This window comes from Carya illinoinensis, chromosome 11, assembly GCF_018687715.1.
Source record: "Carya illinoinensis cultivar Pawnee chromosome 11, C.illinoinensisPawnee_v1, whole genome shotgun sequence".
Taxonomy (NCBI): domain Eukaryota; kingdom Viridiplantae; phylum Streptophyta; class Magnoliopsida; order Fagales; family Juglandaceae; genus Carya; species Carya illinoinensis.
In genome coordinates this window covers 14,340,024-14,359,354 of record NC_056762.1, presented here as the reverse complement: position 1 = coordinate 14,359,354, position 19,331 = coordinate 14,340,024, and positions in this window count along the sequence as shown.

The following is a 19,331-nucleotide window of genomic DNA, read 5'->3' as shown; positions in this document are numbered from 1 at the left end:
GCAGTAGAAGTCTAGCCAAAGAGTTTGCAGTGAAATACCAAATAAAAGTGAAATACCTGATGTCAATTTTCAAGTGTCCATCCTAATGTATGTTTCTCACGTGTACAAGGAATCGTGTTAAGAATGTAAACATCTCAATCTGGCACTCTATGACTTGAATAATTAGAAAAGCATGGTGTTTTATAGTCAAGAGACCGCTAAGTAAGTGCTAATCACTTGCTGCCTGCAAGAATAAAGCATTAAAAAGGTATTGTATTTGAAACTATACAAATGACAGATAAAACACATCTATGATTACCAAGGAATTAGAAGTTGACTAATATATCCACCCAAGAAATGTGCCAACTTCAATACTTGTGGCAAATAGATCAATTATCTCAATCTCATGCATGGTTTCTCTCGGAATGTGACTTCATCCTCTTGCACTTTAAAATGAATCTTCAAAAGTCTTAGTAACACGATAACAAGCAATTGTAAATGATTTGGTTTGGATCTTCAAAATGCTTAGTAACCAATTAGATTGTTTGATTTACATGTGTTATTATTTTTGACAATCATGAACATCCCTCGCAACAAAGAAAGACAACTAAGATCAGACCGTAAGGTATGTGACACCAAACTTGGCAATTGTTCAAATAAAGTATTTACATACAATTTTTCCAAAGTAAATGTCAATTCATGTCTAAACTCATATCATAACTTTTTCATTTCCAAAGTCAACTCATAACAGATTACCATGTAATGCAAGACTCTTTTGTGCCAACGAACAAACTCATTCAGATCTATCCAAACTATATAGGCATGTAAATTGTACCTAATAGTTCTATCCTGACACTTCATTTGCAAGGCCTTTATGGTAGCTTAAAGATGTGTTTTCAAAGTTTTCCCATGCACAAAATTAAATCCAAAACACATTACCACCAAACTAGGGTATCAAATCATCGAAACTTGCCGGCACGCCCTTCACCTCTGTCTTCGATCCCCTTAGGCCAGAATCCTTTGACTCACTCCCCTTGGGCTACAACACCGAAACCGACGCAAAAACATCTCCATACTTCGCCCTCGACTCCAAAATTGTATAGCCTTGTTGGGCTCAGTTTCGAACAATTGAAGGAAATCATGGACCAACAAATTTCGAGCTTGGCATGGGTTTTTTATTTGCATATTTAAAATCATTGAAATTTTGAATGAAAAGACTATAACCAAATTTAAAATCTCGTTTCTATTTCAAGAGAGAGATCAAGCAAAAAATAGGAAAAACAAAGATAGAGAAGTAGAGAGAGAGATACCTATACGTTGAAGAGCTTTCACCAAGAAGAGGGATTTGGGAAAATCGGCTTAGGGTTAGGGTTCATAACAAAGAAGACTAAAAAAATGGATTTTGATGGAGGAGAGAACTCGAATCGATGGGTGAGAAGTGAAGAGAACGGATGAGAGAGAGAGAGAGGGAGACAAAGAGAAGGAAAGAAAATGGAGGAAAATCTAGAGAATGAAATTTGGGAAAGGTGTAATGATGAGATGAGAATTTTGAGTTTGAAATGAGAATTTTTGATTACCAAACCTGCCTAAGAATGGAGAAGAAATGCGTTTCCATTTCAATTTCCTTCCCACCCAACTCATTCACTTCTGTCAGATTGAAACACACCGTTTCATTAAACGGATTATTTTAATCAATTGGTCCCTAATCGGTCCCCAAACTGCTTGCATTTAGACTTTTCCAAAACTAAAAGGATGAGGTAAGCGTTTTAAATAAATCCGGGTACCGGGTTTTAAACCTATACCCGAACTGAATAGGTTCAAGTTTTGCAATATGAGATCCAGTCCAAAACCCAGTTATGTGTGTGCCGGTTCGAGCCAGATAAACTACCTAGATTCTCATCTCAACCCAAAATTCTCATTTCAATTCAAAATTCTTATTTTATCATTACACTTTTTTCAAATTTTTACACAAAATATAATATACAATTCAACTCAAATCCTAATACAACTTTTTTAAATCCCAAAACAATAATAATACTTAAAAATAATATTTTAAATTTTCATCTCAACTCAAAATTCACATCTTACTTACCAAACCTGTCCTGAGTCCATAAAACTTTAATGTTGAAGGGACTCTAGCTTCATCCCATACAAATAGATAGATGAAAATAACTGAAGAGCAACTTGGTTGTCCCTTTAAGATTTGCACACTTCTACAAGTTCATTCGGAATCCTGTCCCAAAGAGACCATTGAAATAATCATTAAATTACAATATTTAGCCTGTGTTTGTTCGACCATGGTACACACTACACAGAAAAGTAAATTCAATTTTTACAATGGTTAGTAAAGATTTTTAAAACGTCCTAACCATAATACATTTTATGCTGATTATCTACGGCAACGTCAATACTTCTCCATTTCTTCAAATAGACAGAAATTTTAAGCCGATAACCTAATTACATATAAAATTAGCAAATATAGGTGATTCCAATAATATAACCATGCTAAAGCTGAAGACACCCATTATATCTCCGCAGTTACCACTGCACAATAAAATTCCCTTTATATAAAAATACAAAAACAGTAGGAAATGGAGGGAGATTCTTATGATAATGTGTTATGGTTTCCTTTCATTTCAGATATCATCTCAATGAACAAACTCTTCAAGTAGAACTATTGCTCGACAAAAATAATGAGCAACATCAATTGTTTCACACTCTAAGAGAGAGATATCTTTATCCTATATATTACAACTGCCCGAACAACCGTGTAAATGCAACCATTATATATACAATGCAACACAAAAAGTTTTGCCACAACTACTTAACTCAAAACTCTTTCAGAAAGACTGAGAGCTGGCTCTCAAATCCCAAGACTTCTTTTCTTTTTAATTTATGAGAATACAAAACCATAGTAACTCTTAGATATAAAAGTACACAGTTGTAATTTTACAGCTCATTATCGCCCACAAATCTTTGACATACTCGCCCGACAACAAAATACATAACTCAAGATTTTTCTTAGGTTTGTACGTGTAAATCTTTCTAAAGATTACATTTTTATGGTTCCTTAAAGCAATCAATTTTTTTTTTTTTTTTAGAAAATAACATGCTTTCTAATATTCCACAAGAATCAAACAATACAGAGTTCATTCTGTAATACAAAGCTATGTATCCCAACTCGGCCACTTTCTATCCAAACATGTTCCTCATTTACAGTTGTAAGAGAAAATCTAGCAAGATTATGAGCTACTTTAGTACTTTATTCATCCGACTTCTTTAGCCACTTTCGCATCTGTCGTGGAGGAGCATTTAGCAATGCCAGCAGCCTGGTGAGGGTTGGCTGTCTGGGGACAGGTTAAGGCAGGGCCTGCTGGGCTTGCTTCTCATGAGATTGGGTGAGGGAATCAGAAAGGGGCTCATAAACCGGGCGGACGGGGACCATCGAAGAAGTGCCTCGACGCGCCGCAGCCACTACTTTGACTCCTTTTATGCAATTATGAACTCCACGGAACTTTCTCAATTCCAACTCAACTTATCCTTTTGGAGCTGATGTAACAAACTACGCGAGCGTCCCGACGAAGCCAACATAAATCCTATCTGAAAAATAAAAAGAAAAGGCAGTTTAATTATGGTGGTATACCAGCCACCTGTTATGGAACTTCCAGTTCCAATTGAAGCATATAGATCCGTAAATGGATTTCTATGAATAGCCACTTCAGTCGTGCTCGTAGTTTCTAGAAAGTATCTTTTTTCTGGGAACATGGTCAACCAGAAATTATTATGTTCGCAATTCTTCATCCTGACATCACAAGTGTATATCATCAGATTGTCCGATCTCTCCCTACGACTTTCTAAGAAGCTAGACCCAATAACCAATAACCAATAATCAGCCCTTAGGTGCAGATGCAGCCATCTCTTTCTGGAGGTATCTTCTGAGTCTGCTTTATACGAGTTGGGTGTGTAATACGTCCATAGGGATGAATTAAATATAAAAAACCTGCTTTCACTTCCCCAACTCCAACTGATCAACCATCTCTGTGGACGCTATGTTATCCAAACTCCCAGCATCAATGATCATCTTTGCACTTGCCAATTCCGACATAGATTTGGAATACAGCCTTCCGTCTCCTCCTCCTTTCTGCTAATGTTGGCTCATGTTGCCGCACAATCGAACGACAATGAAACTGTCTCCTCTCCTAAGCTTCAGAACCCCCGCTATGTTTCTGACTTGAACTTACCTTTAGAGCTTCCTGAGCTCTAGGCTCCACAACGTTCACTCTTCCATCTTCAGCTGGTCTATTCTGCACTCCCCCAACAGTATTCATGCGTCTGAACATTGGGACAGTAATGAGCAAAATGCCCCACTCCTCCACATTCATAACAGTTACCGGATCTCCTCTGCGGAGCCTTTTCTTATCTCCTTTGCAGCAAGCTCTGTCGGCCTCGCGCTCCAAACGGATGGTGTCACGACGTTCGCCTTGACGCCGCCCCGGCGCTCTCCCCCTTTTAGAAGTTTGTAAGCCTCTTTATCCTGCCTTACAAGGTTAGACCCTTACTACCCTCTAACCCTTAGACAATGCATCGACATGAGAGGGATTAGGAATAGAAGAACCTAGCACTATCATAGGAGTCAGTTTTCTCTCAATGTAAGAACTCTCACTAGAGAGGCTTGCTTATCTTATGACTTCAACTGGAAGGGCAGCGGGAAAGCTACTCCAAGTAAACTGACTAGCCTACGCTAAAGAACCTCTTCGCTTTGCTTTGTTCGAGGACGAAGCACATTCCCTATATGTATGTTGAACCACCCAATCTAGTCTATCATGAATGACCCCTTTTATGTCTTTAGCTAACTATCTGTGCCATTCTCAATTGGTCTCTTTACTATTTACGGCCTTTGTAACATCCAATGCATCACCCTCAAAATTACTTTTGTAAAATTTAGCTTAGCACACATTTCCAAAGCCCTCCATAATGCATGAGACTCAGCTATAATGAGTGTGATGCCCCTAGGTCACCGTTTGGGATGTAATCGAGACTTGGAGCATTGGGACATACAACACAAGGTTATATACCCTCGTTCATGACAGTTAATTTGTAATGCATCCTAGTATGCAATAATCACAGTGGAATAATGGTGACTAACATAAACTCATGCCAAAATGATCTAAACATCCCAATAACTTTAGTAATCATTATAAGCTCAAACTTAAAGATAGCATATCCTCAATACAAAATACTTAAATCAAGTCTCGATAATTAGATCAACTCTCTAATACGCTCTATCATATATAGAGTTATTGCAATAAACATTAAAATGAGATCTAATCTTCAATTAGGGTCTAGCTCCTCCTCAACTAATCGTATCCACCAGTCCACTATGTTTGTTCTCTTCTGATCCTGATACAACTTTTATCATTTCAGTTGAAATGATAGTGAGTTCACAAAGAGTGAGAATTACTTGAAATCTTAGTAAGTTAAACAATCAATTTGCACCAAGATAAATTATGCATGAAAAATAATAAATATGAAATGCATGCTATATAGAAAATTAGAATTTGTCTCTCATCCAGATTCCTCAACATTTTCAAAACCTTTGATGCACATTTTCTTACAGAGAACATTTTTTCAATTCATCCTTTTCAAAATAGTAACTTTCCATCATTGAAAAAAAAAACATATCATTAATATTAACATTAACATTAACATCATAAAGTATGGTATCATCATAGTTCCCCATATGCATTGTGAGTACTTGCTTGTGACGGTATTAAAACTCATGTTGTAACTACATTGTCTGTAAACTCATTCTCAATGCATTAGTAATATAACATTTCATCATAATATCATAACATTTATCATAACATATGCACCCACCATTGTTAAGTGCCATAAATGACTTCGCTCCGACATTCTTCAAAATGAATCCATTCGAAGCCTGCTGACGATTATTTATCAACCCAGGTGTTTGCAATCCATTTTTATTCACTCCAGAGTGGACTGGGGAGTTCCACTAGGACAATTCTCCATCCTAACCTTCGGAGTCATGAAAAAAATTGATTTTCATGCAATGCTTAAAAACATCTTTCATGACATGTGTTTGTAAATTATGCGTCATGTGAAAATGACAATTTTATATGACATGCTCAAAAGGTGAAACTTGCACATGTCATGTAAGCAAGTGATCAAATACTCAATGTATCATATCACATGATGTTTATACTCAAAATGACAACTATAACATGAATGTGTCATTTATACATAAATCATAAATAATTTATTAAGATGTAAGTTAGAGGCTAACTTACAAACTTTTCAAAGTTAGAGAATTGATGCGGCTGTAATCAAACTTATTCTAACTTATGATTTGTACCACTAAGGAAGATGTTCATGATCGAAGGATTCCAAAATTCATTATTTACAAAACTGGCCCTATAATTTGCAAAATTGCCACTAAGACACTAAATTTTTCACTATTTACATTTGGGCTCCAAAATTCTCCAAATTTCGAAAACCTCATATATTCTATGCCCTTAGAATTTCAAGAATCAAAAGGCAACCAAGCTAAACAAAATGCTCAACGTGTGGCATGCATCCCTTTAAGGCCTATGTGTGATTTCAAGTTTAAAACATCTATGGATGCATGTGTGCTTCACATTTCCTCAAATGCAACTTTGAATATAACCTTTGGCACAACTTAAAATCTTAGGTTTATATCCTGCAAATTCATCCCAACACTTAAGCATGGATTAGGGCCAAATTACCACTAAAGTATCCATTAAGCATATGCATGATGTTTCTAGCTTTTCTTAACCAAAGAATTATTTAAAGCCAAATTAAATCATGAATTTTCATTCTTATTCCAATCAAAGGGCTTTTCTAAATGCTCATTATTCAACCCTAAGCATATTAATCAAGAACAGATGAATTAAACTTAAATCAAGCAAAACCAAAAACATGCTTGATGATCAACACAAGATATGAAATGGGTAGAAGGATTGGCAGCCAAGTGATCATTTAAGAGCAGGTCATGGAAGGGGATGCAATGGGGTGGTTGCTTAGTGGCTCTTTCTACCAATGCCAATTGGTTTTGGCATTTCTATGGGAAAAACTTGGTCAATAGTTTCATGAGCACTTGAGGGACCTCTTAGGGATTGGAGGGAAGGGGTGGTGGCATGTGGAGGGGGTTAAAGCAAGAGCAAAAATTCTTTGAATGGTTGAGGTCCTCAGTTTCAACTAAACCTCTAAGGGAATAGTTGGGTTTTGGTTTGGTTTATTGAAGCCATTTTGTCCAATGCTAAGTATGAACATTGTATGATGTGGTGAGGTGTGATTTGTGCAATTACAATTGAAAATATGGTGGAAGTGGCATGGGCTAGGGGCTGGTTTGATGAAGTGCAAGTGGTGACGCATCAAGGTGTCGATTGGTTGTTATTAAGGCATGAACATGGCTTCATTCCAATTGATATGTGTTGGGTGAAGCCTAACCTTCTAGGTTAGTCTATGAAAAATACAAATAAATAATAAAAACCAAAAATTTCAAATTATAATTGTGAAGAAAAATATCTTAAAGAAAACTATGTAAAAATCAAGATTTGAGATCACTAAACAATTGTGAGATGAGTAGTACTTTTTAACTTAAGTTAGAAGCTTAACCATGGTTGAGTAGAAAACCCTAGGGGCATGTGGTTCCTCTTGGGCTAAAGAGAAGCCAATGGTATGGTGTAAGTGGACCTTATTTGGAAGGATGAAATAAAAGACAAAGCTTTTGAGCCTCATGGGTTGGCTTGTTGGGCCATTTGTAGAAGCCTTGGATGTGGGCTTTGGTGTGGGTTACTATATCAACCTTATGTCCAGATTTGAGGGGGCTACATATGGACTCAAAGGTTTACTAGGATGAGTCTTAATCTTAGGTGTTTCTTAGGTTGGGTCAATGGCCTTTACTCTTACTAAGTTAGTCCCAATGGCTAAAGTACATCTTATTGGGCCTAATTTCTAATGTCCTTCAAGAAAGGCCTAGGATCTTCTAACTCCCAATTTCACCTAAGGCTTTTAACTTCTATTCTTAGCCCATTTCATCCTTAGTGAATTAGGGCCCTAAATAAAACACTATTTTGGCTACTCTTACATCCATCCAACACTTATCATTTTAGCCCATCAATATGCCATGTGTCATACCACTATTCGCCTCTTGGTAATCATCCTAAAAAAATAAAATAAAAATATTATAAAAATTCTAACTAAACCCATTATGTGAATCTCATGCCAAAATAAACTCAACATTTTAAAATAACACATCGAAACTAGTTAGGTTCTTAGGTGCTAAACTCAAGTCCTAAAGTTATCTTTAAGCAGGGTGTTCAATGGGATTATTAACCTTTCCCTTAGAGCTGCATAAGGATACCAACACTTCACCCTGAGCATATCTAATAACAATTCCAATCCCCATCCTTTCCTTTTTTGAATCTAGAGCTGCATCATAGTTAGCTTTCACATGGCTTTCCATTGGTCCCTTCTGTCAAGCTCTCATTCTTGCTACTACATTGACCTCTTGCTCCCTATTAGGATTAATTTGTTCTTGCTAGAAATCAGCTAAACTTTCAAAAATCACATGAGGGCCATAATAAATTTCTTCTAAAAAAAAAAAAGCATTTCTTATTAACCAGATCTTTCTCATTACCATAGCCACCAACTCTAAATCCTCTCATGATAACTTCAAAACCATATTCTTCGAAACATCATATATCTCCTCACTGCTAGACCATTTCTATAGGGGACTTGATCTTCTACACAGACATCCCTGGCAATTTATGTAGCTCCAAACAACATGACAAATGGATTCCTCTTCTCTTTCACATACGAGACAACAAGGATCTTCCACTATCTTCCTTCAAGCCAGGTTACTCCTTGTTGGCAAACTCTCATTAAGAGCTTTATATAAAAACATCTTCACCACACCAAGAACATTCATGTTCTATAATGCATTCCGTCCATCATTTCCACCCTCTGAGGAATTCCCTTTTTCCCTTCTCTTGCTACTCATGTCTAGATGATAAGCACTTTTAATGTTAAAAATCCCATTCTTTCTCGGAGCTCAAATCTACTTGTGTTGTAGACTAGCTTGACTAATAGGAAGACTGCATACTATCCTAGCCTCATCTTCATTCATAGTTCTTCTTACCAAATCTTCTTTCCAGACACCATATTCTATATCAATCAGCTCCTTCACTCTTACATCTGCTCTTAAATTGTTCGTTGGAGATTGAATACAAAAGGATGAAGGTCTTGGAATCAGAACTCTCCAAATTAGTCCCTCCTTTTATAGTTCTAAAGAACCCCATAAGCTCCTCCATATCATTGAGGGTCCATGACCAAGCTTAGCATTTAGAAGCTCAGTTTGTCTAAAATATTTATCTTTCAAAACCAAAGCTGAAATGGAATTTGGGTTTGTCAACACTCTCCAATACTGTTTAGCTAATAGAGCTTGATTAAAACTTCCTAAGTCACAGCCCCCCTTTCAACTTTTGAAATCACCATCTTAATCCAGCTTCTCGACTGTATATTTCTATCATTTTGTTTATGCCCCCACCAACACTTGGCCATGATAGATGCTATATCCTTACATAACCTCTAAGGTAAGTTAAAAACATTCATATGGTAATTGGGAATAGCCTGAATAACTACTTTCAGCAAAATCTCCTTCCCAAAGGGAGATAGAAACTGGTTTTTTCAATTATTTATCTTTTCTAAAACTCCATCTTTAATATCTCTGAAGGTGTTATACCAACTAATATTTGCCATTAACAAACTTTTTTGGCTAATATAAAGTGAGATGAAGCCCACTTAAAATAATACATTAGTTTTATATTTTCAAGCTTTGGCCCAAAATGAAATCTAGCCCAACATAAATACAAGTTCAAAAGACATTAAGAAGCTTTATGGGGAACTTAAAGAAATCACTTTCATTTTATTTGAAAACTAAGCAGCAGTTCATTGTGGGTAGAGGGGTGGCAGAGGCTTACCGAGAGAGGGGGATTCGTGATGGAGAAAGGAAAAAGAGCGTGCTGTGGTGGTGGGATCTGGACAAGGACAAAGAGTCCACGGTGGAGCACAACAGCAGAGCAATGTGAGAGGGGGGGGGGGGGAGAGAGAGATGTGAGAGAAACAGGCAGAGAAGAGACAATAAGGGAGGATTGTGCGTGAGCCTACCAAATTGGAACGAGGTGATAGGAGGTGACCCGGTCGGTGGTTCCTATGGCTTGTTTGGGTGGTTCGCGCTTATTTTGTCGTTGGCCTTGAGGCTGAGATACTAACGGAGGAGTTTGTGTTTAACGGAAGCCATGTGCTATTTTATTTTTGTGAGGTTAAAACAGAGGAGTTCCATTGGTTGTTTACAATGGGGGAGGGATTTCCCGACGGTTTATAGTGGCCATGTCTTGGTTTAGCATGGAGATGTGGTGTAGTAGAGGCAGAGCATGGCTATGGCGACTTTTGACAAACTGGAGGAACTAGGTGGCTTCCGATTGGTTCTTCTGCCATGCACAACTATGGTGGTTTCTACTGTGCGATAGTGATTGGTCCCGATCAAAAATTAAACATGAATACTAAAGGGATAATTCTCTTCGGGTGAGAAGGAACCACAATTTGGATGAAGATTTCTTATCCTCATTAATGATATCACTTCCTGATTAAATAAACAAAACCCAAGTACATAACATTGAAATAAAAAAGTCCTATCAGCTGGGAATAGAAAGCGTAAATACAAGTACTCTAGAAAAGGAAATAATGCAACAGAAAACTAAACATAGAGCTTGAAACTCTTTAACGGATAGAAACAACTATTCACCCAGTCCATGCTGCATGCATGCAATTGTCTTCCATGTCTAACCTCCTCCTTGATACTTGGGATTTGGTTTTAGGCCTCTCTCCAAACGTTGTTGCACCTAAATTCTGACTCAAATTAATGAACCAAAAATTTAGTGCAGTTTTACCTACAAGTATACAGGTGTTGTAATATCTTACAAGATCGAATCCACAGGGATTGACTTTTGTGATAAAGAAAATAAATTCAGACAATGAAATGAAATTACTAAAAGAAACGTGCAATCAAATGAAGATTGATAAAATAACTGAATCAAACTAAAATGATCAAATGAATTGATATGGAGAAAGACTAAGGTTTCGAGGATCCGTCTAATAATTTATGATATTGTTTCCGATCGATTTACTTCAATTAAACTAGAATAATGATTCCGTTTAATTGGAAGATTTAGCATTTAAGATCAAGAAAAATAGTCGCTTATGATTGAGCGTGAACGATTGATGGTTAAAACATTTACAAATCTATTTGAATACCACAGGGATTCCTCAAGCATTTACTGTATTCGGAAATCACAATGAATCAAGATGAGTATATAGATAATCAAAATATCCAATAATAAAATCCTTCAATCGATCAAGCTCGCAGAATAAATTTTACGTGGATCCAAAAATAATATTTAAATCATTAAACTTCACCGCTAACCTTAGTATGAAAATTTAGCCAAACATATTTATTACAAGTACTATAGAAATCACATAAATATTATTCATTAAAAAACTAAAATAAAACACAAGAAATACTAGACAATAATTTAGAAACAATAAAATTTAAAACTCAGTTGATGCGAATAGAATAAAATCCATGCCATCAATAGAAATGAAGCTAGCAAGGCTGGGCAAGAACTCCCCTTCAACTCCCAACATCCACTCTCCCTCTCACGTAAACAACCGACTCTCTCCTATGAAAACTCAAGAGAAACTCTGATCGACTCTCCTATCTCTTCTCTCCCCACCAAGAATATAAATTCCCTTTCACGTACAACCTCCAACCGTCCTCACACAGTCCCCCACCGATTATGATCTCTCCTCCAAAGTTAATAATTTCTTAGCACAATAAAACTCCAACTCCTACACGTTTCCCTTGGTTGAAAACTCAAGCACGACACTTCTCTACTCACCCACTCTCCTATCTCTTCTCTCCCCACTGACTAACTCCTTTTGAAAACAACAATGACCCCTGCAAATTTCCTGCACAACACCTCTATGTCCTTCTCTGGAAAATTACAGCCGACACTCCTCAACTCCAGCAACAAGCAACCGACTCTCCTGCCAGCAGAATAAAGCAGCCTCTACATGTTTCTTTCACTCACACATCCCACTGACCAACTAACTCTTTAAACTCAAGAAGACTTAACTCAGTGACCGACTCCAATCCACTCCAGAAAATTCTGTTGGTTCACATTAACTCCAACTCAAGCACCACCGACTCTAAGAGAATAAACTCACCAAGTAGAAAATTAAGTTCATGCACCGACTCTCTCTTCCCATTCCAATTCAAGCACAGCTCACTCCCTACACGTCTACCTCTCTACTCTCAGCTAACTACTCCCCCACATCACCCCTCTTTCCTTTCCACCTCCCAGCCAAGTCTCACTCCAGCCAGGAGGGGAAGCCCCCCATAATTCTCTCTTCCTCCGTCCTGTGATGACCCTTTTTTGCGTATATTTTCACTGAAGGGTCGTTTTTAATTTAATCAATATATTAGTTTATTTATTTTAAATTAATGTGTTTTAATTGGTTTTTAATTTATTTGAGATGGTGTTTAATTTAATTAGTCGTTTTGCGGTTTTTTTTAATCTCGTTTTCGACGGATTTGTTTATCTTTCCGGAGTGAGGATTGGACCTCATTTATTTCCTACATCTTTTCTTTTCCCTTTTTCTTTTTTTTTTCTTTTTTTTTTCTCTCTTTTCTTTCCTTTTTCTTTTTCCTTTTCTTTTTCTTTTCTTCTTCTTTTTCCTTTTCTCTCTCTCGTGCATCAACCCTCTCTCTCTCTCCTCTCCCACGCCGGATTCAGCCCCAGCCCTGACCCACCACCGTTCGGCCACCGTGGTCGACACCACCCCCGCCGGTCGAACCCCCTCCTGCTGGCGCACCACCCCACCGAACCCTAGCCCCATCCTGCCAGTCGTTTGGCTGAAAAACGCCCAAGAAGCCCCACGGTTTTTGCCCCGATCCGTCGCCGTCGCTCTACCTCCGGCTACCACCTCTTCACCACTTCATCACCGGTTCCTTGCCATCATAACCCACCCATTTCCAGCCTCTAATAGCCACCGGAACAGCTCCCACGAGCTAGCTTTCCATTTTGAGAAATTCGGCCATCAACCACCGTTTTTGCCGCCACCCACGGCCAAACTTCACTTCCACTAGCTTCATAATCATCCTTAGACCATTCCCTATTAATCCCAAGCCTTGGTTTGTCTCCGTTCAAAAGTGGGTATTTTACAACCCACGGCCACAGTGAATTTTCACTGTTACGTTGCTTTTTCTCCGCCGTTTGCAACGCCGCAAGTTTTCTAAAAATACCGTATAGCGCTGTAAGTATTTTCCAAATCCTACTTTTAGATTTAAATATATTTTTCTCTCTCAATAATTAATTGTTGTTGGTTGGCTGATTCCGGACTGAGTCCGAGGAGTTCGGGGGTCGGATGGATTGAGGATGGAGTGCTTGGTTTTGTTTATTTGGGTTTGCTTGATTATTTGTGCTATGAGGCATGAGTTGCATATTGGGTTTATGTGCATATTGTTTTTAATCGGAAAAATCCCGTTTTGTTGGCGTAAATGGTTTTTGGGTGCGTGTGTCTCACGAGCCCAAGCCAGGATGGGTTATTATCTCGGTGGAGCTCCTCTGGTCACTCGGGAGTGGATAAAACTGAGTGACATCCCCTGGGTTGTCGCAGGGTGACGACCGGATCACATGATACGATAATGCTGTCGTGTCGACTCCGTGGTCCCTAGAGTGGCCGGGACTAGAGGATGGCCTGGCCAGGTACGCGCGAGGCGTGAGTCTAGGCATCGCTCGTTTATGTGTCACATGCGTAGTTGTTACCTGCGGTGTGGCACAGAGCCAGGGTATGCGGGTGATCCCTAGGAGAGATCATGGTGCATGCATAACCAGATTGTTTTTATGGTTTTCAGATGTGGGCCATTTTCTGGGAAAATGGTGATGCTTGGTTTCTGAGGTTTTTGATCCATTTTCTGGGAAAATGGTGGTTTGGGCCATTATCTGGGATAATGGCGAGGCTTGGTTGTAAGGATATGTTTTTATGGGCCAAATGGGTTTTTGGCGTGCGTGTAAAAATCATGTTTTATGGCTCATGTGCATTGGGTTTTATTTCATGCATATTGTTTGAGTTTTATATGTTTTTATCTAGTGGTGTTTGGAGTTTATTTACCTGCGGCACCATTTGTGGTACCGTAGATTTTGGTGCAGAGATCGAGGATGAGGAGGAGGAGGAGGCTGAGCCCGAGGATGCGGCTCCGCCGGGGCGCTGATGTTATGTTTTGTATTTGATTTAAAATTATATTTGTGTCTTGTAATATTTATTTATGTATGTTTTGAATAGCTTTGTATTAAACAAGAAAAATTCTGGTACTTAGTTATTGACTTACTTTTCGCTGCATATTTCTCGTGCACATTCGTCGCTTATACACACACTTGGCACACGTCGATAGGGTGATGACCCGTGATGTCATCATCCGGACGTCTCGATTTTCCCGTGTCCATGCATGGGGATTTGGGGGCGTCACAGGTGGTATCAGAGTGGTTTGGCTCTGGGTAAAACCACATGTCTCGTAGGTAGTACCATAATGTTTTTAAAGTTGTGTTTTAAAATTTATTTTAAGTAATATTGCTTTTGGATATGTTTTAATTGTTTTATTTGTTTGAGCTTGTTTGCTTGTATGTATTTATTTAGTTATGTTTTTGCAAGTTGGTTTCTTTTGTTTTGTGTCATGCGGTGTTGGTCTTTGGTTCTATTTTTGTTTGTTGTTGGTTTTATTTGTTTTTATTTTCTAAATGGGGGTCAAAGGTTATGGTGGCAGGAAAATGGGGAGGCGAAAGAAATCTACTCAGGAGCCACGGGACAATACATCAAGAGATGACTCCATAGCCCAAGCCATACGGCAGATGACGGAGTTTATGCAGCAAAATTTTAGGCCACAATAAACAGGGCCTTGGCCACAACCAGGGGGGCCTTGGCCACAACCAGGGGGTCCCTGGCCGCCACAAGGAGGGCCTTGTCCTCAACAAGAAGGACTTTGGCCTCAACCAGGAGGTCCTTGGCCATATCAGGGAGGGTCTTGGCTTTACCCGGGAGGATCTAGCAGCATGGTGCAAGCCGGATGCACCTATGAGCGCTTTCTGGTGCATAGGACCCCACACTTCACTGGAGAAGAAGACCCGCTTCAAGCTGGAAAGTGGATCAAAGACCTGGAAAGAACCTTTGAGGTGTGTGGTTGCACTGAGGCACAACAGGTACTCTACGCCAGCTATTTGTTGCAAGGCACCTCTTTTGATTGGTGGGATACCAAGAGGGTGATGTTAGAAGCAGAGTTGGGATCATTCGCTATTGTAACCTGGCAGCGCTTCAAGAAAGAATTTAATGACCGCTTCTTTCCCGCATCGGTAAGGAAGCAAAAGGCAAGAGAGTTCCCAAATTTAGTCCAAGGAGGCATGACAGTGGAACAGTATGCCCGAAAGTTTATAGAACTTGGGCGATTGGCTCCCCACCTTATCACCATAGAGGAGATGCGAGCTGATCGTTTTCAGGAGGGACTACGCCCTGATATACGCCATATGGTGGTCAGCCATCGGATATCCACTTTTCAGGAATTAGAGGATGTGGCCACCCTTGTGGAGCGAGAAAATAATCTGAGTATGGGCTCCCCTCTGGGTCATAAGAGGCGGAGTTTTTCTGGTGAAGGAAGCGGCCCAGGTTCGCCTCAGAAATTTGTTCAGTGGACCGGAACTCGACCACAAGCATCCTCAGGTGTTCGCATGGGAGGACGTGTGCCTGTTTGCGGAGTTTGTAATAGAGCCCATGTGGGTGAGTGCCCTACTGGTGGGACTCGATGTTATAATTGTGGCTAGCAGGGTCACTTTGCCCGAGAATGTCCAAGAACAGCTCAAGGAAGCCATGGAGGTAGACGCGGTGGAAGAATAAATCCAAGGCAAGCAGTGCAAGCCCGGGTTTATGCTTTCACACCCGGAGATGTGGATGATGAGGCGCCAGCGACCCATGATGCTGGAGTAATTACAGGTATGGATTAATTTGATTCTATGTTGGATTTAATTTTGGTGTATTTGGTTTCTCCTTTGTTTTTTTTTGGATTTCATGGGTTGTGTGTTTGGTTCAGGGAGAGTCCATTTGTATGAGTTTTATGCTTGCACTTGTTTGATTCCGGTGCTTCACAGTCATTTGTATCTTCCACGTTTGCGCGAATGTGTAATTTGGTCACGGAACCTTTGCCAAAGTCATTGGTGGTGGCTTTACCCGATGTTGAAATGGTATGATGCTCCAAGGTTGCGTTGGGATGCCCATTAAATTTTGATGGAAGGTTCTTGGATGCTGATTTGGTTGTGTTTAAGCTGTTGGGTTTTGATATCATCCTCGGAATGGATTGGCTATACCGATATTCTGCAAGTATTAATTACAGAAGTTGGGTAATTACCTTTCAGCTTCCAGATGGTGATTTTCTGAAATTTGCAGGGAGTAAGTTAAAAGGAAAGCCGGTAATTATATTGGCAATTCAAGCAAGAAGAGAGATTGCATGGGGAGCGGATGCATTCTTAGTTCAGATAGTGTCCACGCCGTCCGAGGAGAAGTCTTTGGTAGACATTCCAGTTGTGGAAGAATTTTCTGATGTGTTTGTGGATGACTTGCTCGGACTACCCCCTGTTTGGGAAATGGAGTTTGTTATAGACTTGGAACCTGGAGCGGCTCCTGTACATAAAGCTCCTTATCGCATGGCATCGGCTGAATTAAAAGAGTTGAAGACTTAGTTGTAAGAGCTGGTAGATAAGGGATTTATTCAACCTAGTACTTCGCCGTGGGGTGCACCAATGTTGTTCATTAAAAAGAAAGATGGGACCCTCTGTATGTGCATAGATTATCGGGAATTAAACAAGGTGACCATCAAAAATAAATATCCTCTCCTGCGGATTGACGATTTATTTGATCAGCTTCAAGGAGCAGCCGTGTTCTCGAAGATTGATTTGAGGTCGGGATACTACCAGCTGAGGATTAGAGACAAGGATGTGCCTGAAACTGCTTTCAAGTCGAGGTACGGGCATTATGAATTTAAGGTGATGCCGTTTGGGTTAGCTAATGCCCCTGCCACTTTCATGGATTTGATGAATCGAGTATTTCGACCTTATCTGGATTCCTTTGTGGTAGTGTTTATTGACGATATTCTGATTTATTCCCGAGATGTTGAAGAACATGTGTATCATCTTCGTCTGGTACTTGGGAAATTGAGAGAACACCAGCTTTATGCCAAGCTTAGCAAGTGTGAATTCTGGCTGGAGGAAGTCAGATTCCTTGGGCATGTGATTTCCCGAGACGGGGTGGCTGTTGATCCTAGTAAGGTGGAAGCCATTTTGTCATGGCCGCATCCGACTACAGTGCGTGAGATACGAATTTTCTTGGGGCTTGCTGGTTATTACTGAAGATTTGTGGAGGGATTTGCTCGCCTATTCGGACCTCTCACAGCTTTGACTTGGAAGAATACAAAATTTGTTTGGTCCGATAAGTGTGAGAGAAGCTTCCAAGAATTAAAGAACAGGTTGACAACGGCACCAATGTTAGCGCTTCCAGAACCGCATAAGCCATTCGTAGTCTTCAGTGATGCGTCTAAGTTTGGTTTGGATTGTGTCCTTATGCAGGAAGGACGAGTTGTTGCCTATGCATCTCGTCAGCTAAAGGACCATGAGAAAAATTATTCGACGCACGATTTGGAATTGGCTACAATTGTTTTTGCACTCAAGATCTAGCGGCCACTTCTTGTATGGGGAAGCTTGCGAGGTATACACTGATCACAAGAGCTTGAAGCATTTGTTTTCCTAGAAAAATCTGAACATGAGGCAGAGGCGATGGCTAGAGCTAATCAGTGACTACCAGTGTGAGATCAAGTACCATCCGGGGAAGGCCAATATAGTTGCTGATGCTTTGAGCCGAAAATCGCACTTGGAAGATGAAGCCGAGCCGTCAGAATTGAATTCGTTGCTTTGTGGGATGAGAAGACTCCTTATTGAGAGTTCGCAGCAAGAAGAGATTTTATCTTCAGTTCTTGATGTTCGGGTAACTGATTTTGAAGAATTGAAGACTCTTCAAAGGAAGGATCCAAAGCTGCTGAATATCAGAAAAAGGGTCAGAAAATCTAGAGGGCCATTGCATTATAGCATGGATAAAGATGGGATACTTCGGTTCTGAAATCGCAGAGTGGTCCCCAAAGATTCAGAATTCAAAGAGCGGATCATGGCAGAAGCTCATGCGACCACTTATTCAGTTCATCCCGGCAGTACAAAGATGTACCAGGACTTGAAGAAAAATTACTGGTGGGATGGAATGAAAAGGGATATTGCTTTGTATGTTGAGAAATGCCACACATGTCGTCAAGTGAAGGCTGAGCATCAAAGACCCACTGGTATGCTCCAACCCCTCCCTATTCCTGAGTGGAAATGGGATGACATCACGATGGACTTTGTAGTGGGTTTGCCGAGAACGCCTAGTGGGAAAAATTCTGTTTGGGTGATTGTTGACCGGTTAACGAAAAGTGCTCATTTCTTGCCGGTTAATAATACCGATTCCTTGGGTAAGTTGACACGCTTGTACGTGAAAGAAATAGTACGGTTGCACGGCATACCAAAGAGTATAGTATCGGATCGAGACCCAAGGTTCACGTCGCAGTTGATTGAGCTGAAATATTGTATGTTTTAGCTATTTAAAACCAATGTATTTTAAATTTTTCATGACACTATTATTGGTTTTAGATGGAAAAATAGTTAATAAGCATAAATACGAGTTGTGATTTTTAATTGATTGATATCATGTTTATGCTTAATTTTATAACTATGATTTAATGGGACAATATTTTCTCACATATATAGTCTGTTTTTGATAATTTATTTTTGAGTGTTATTTCTTTCTTCTTATTTTCAGTTTAAATAAAATTCAAATGAAATCCAGTTGGAAATTTTGATCAAAAATGCATACTAGTTGAGAGGAAGAAAGGACTTGGCAGCTGAAAAAGAAGACACAAAATAAAGAATCAGTGGTTATTTTCTTCCTTTGATTATTCAAGATGCATGTGATCTTCATGGTTGAACGAAACTCACGGAGGCTTGAGAATTTTTGGAGGTGCAACATTAAAGTCTAAAAAGGGAGCTGAAACGTGAAGGCATGTGGGCTAAAAAAATAAAAAAAGAAAGAAGGTTGGTGCAGCTAAAGCAGACGGAGAGAAGAGATAGGAG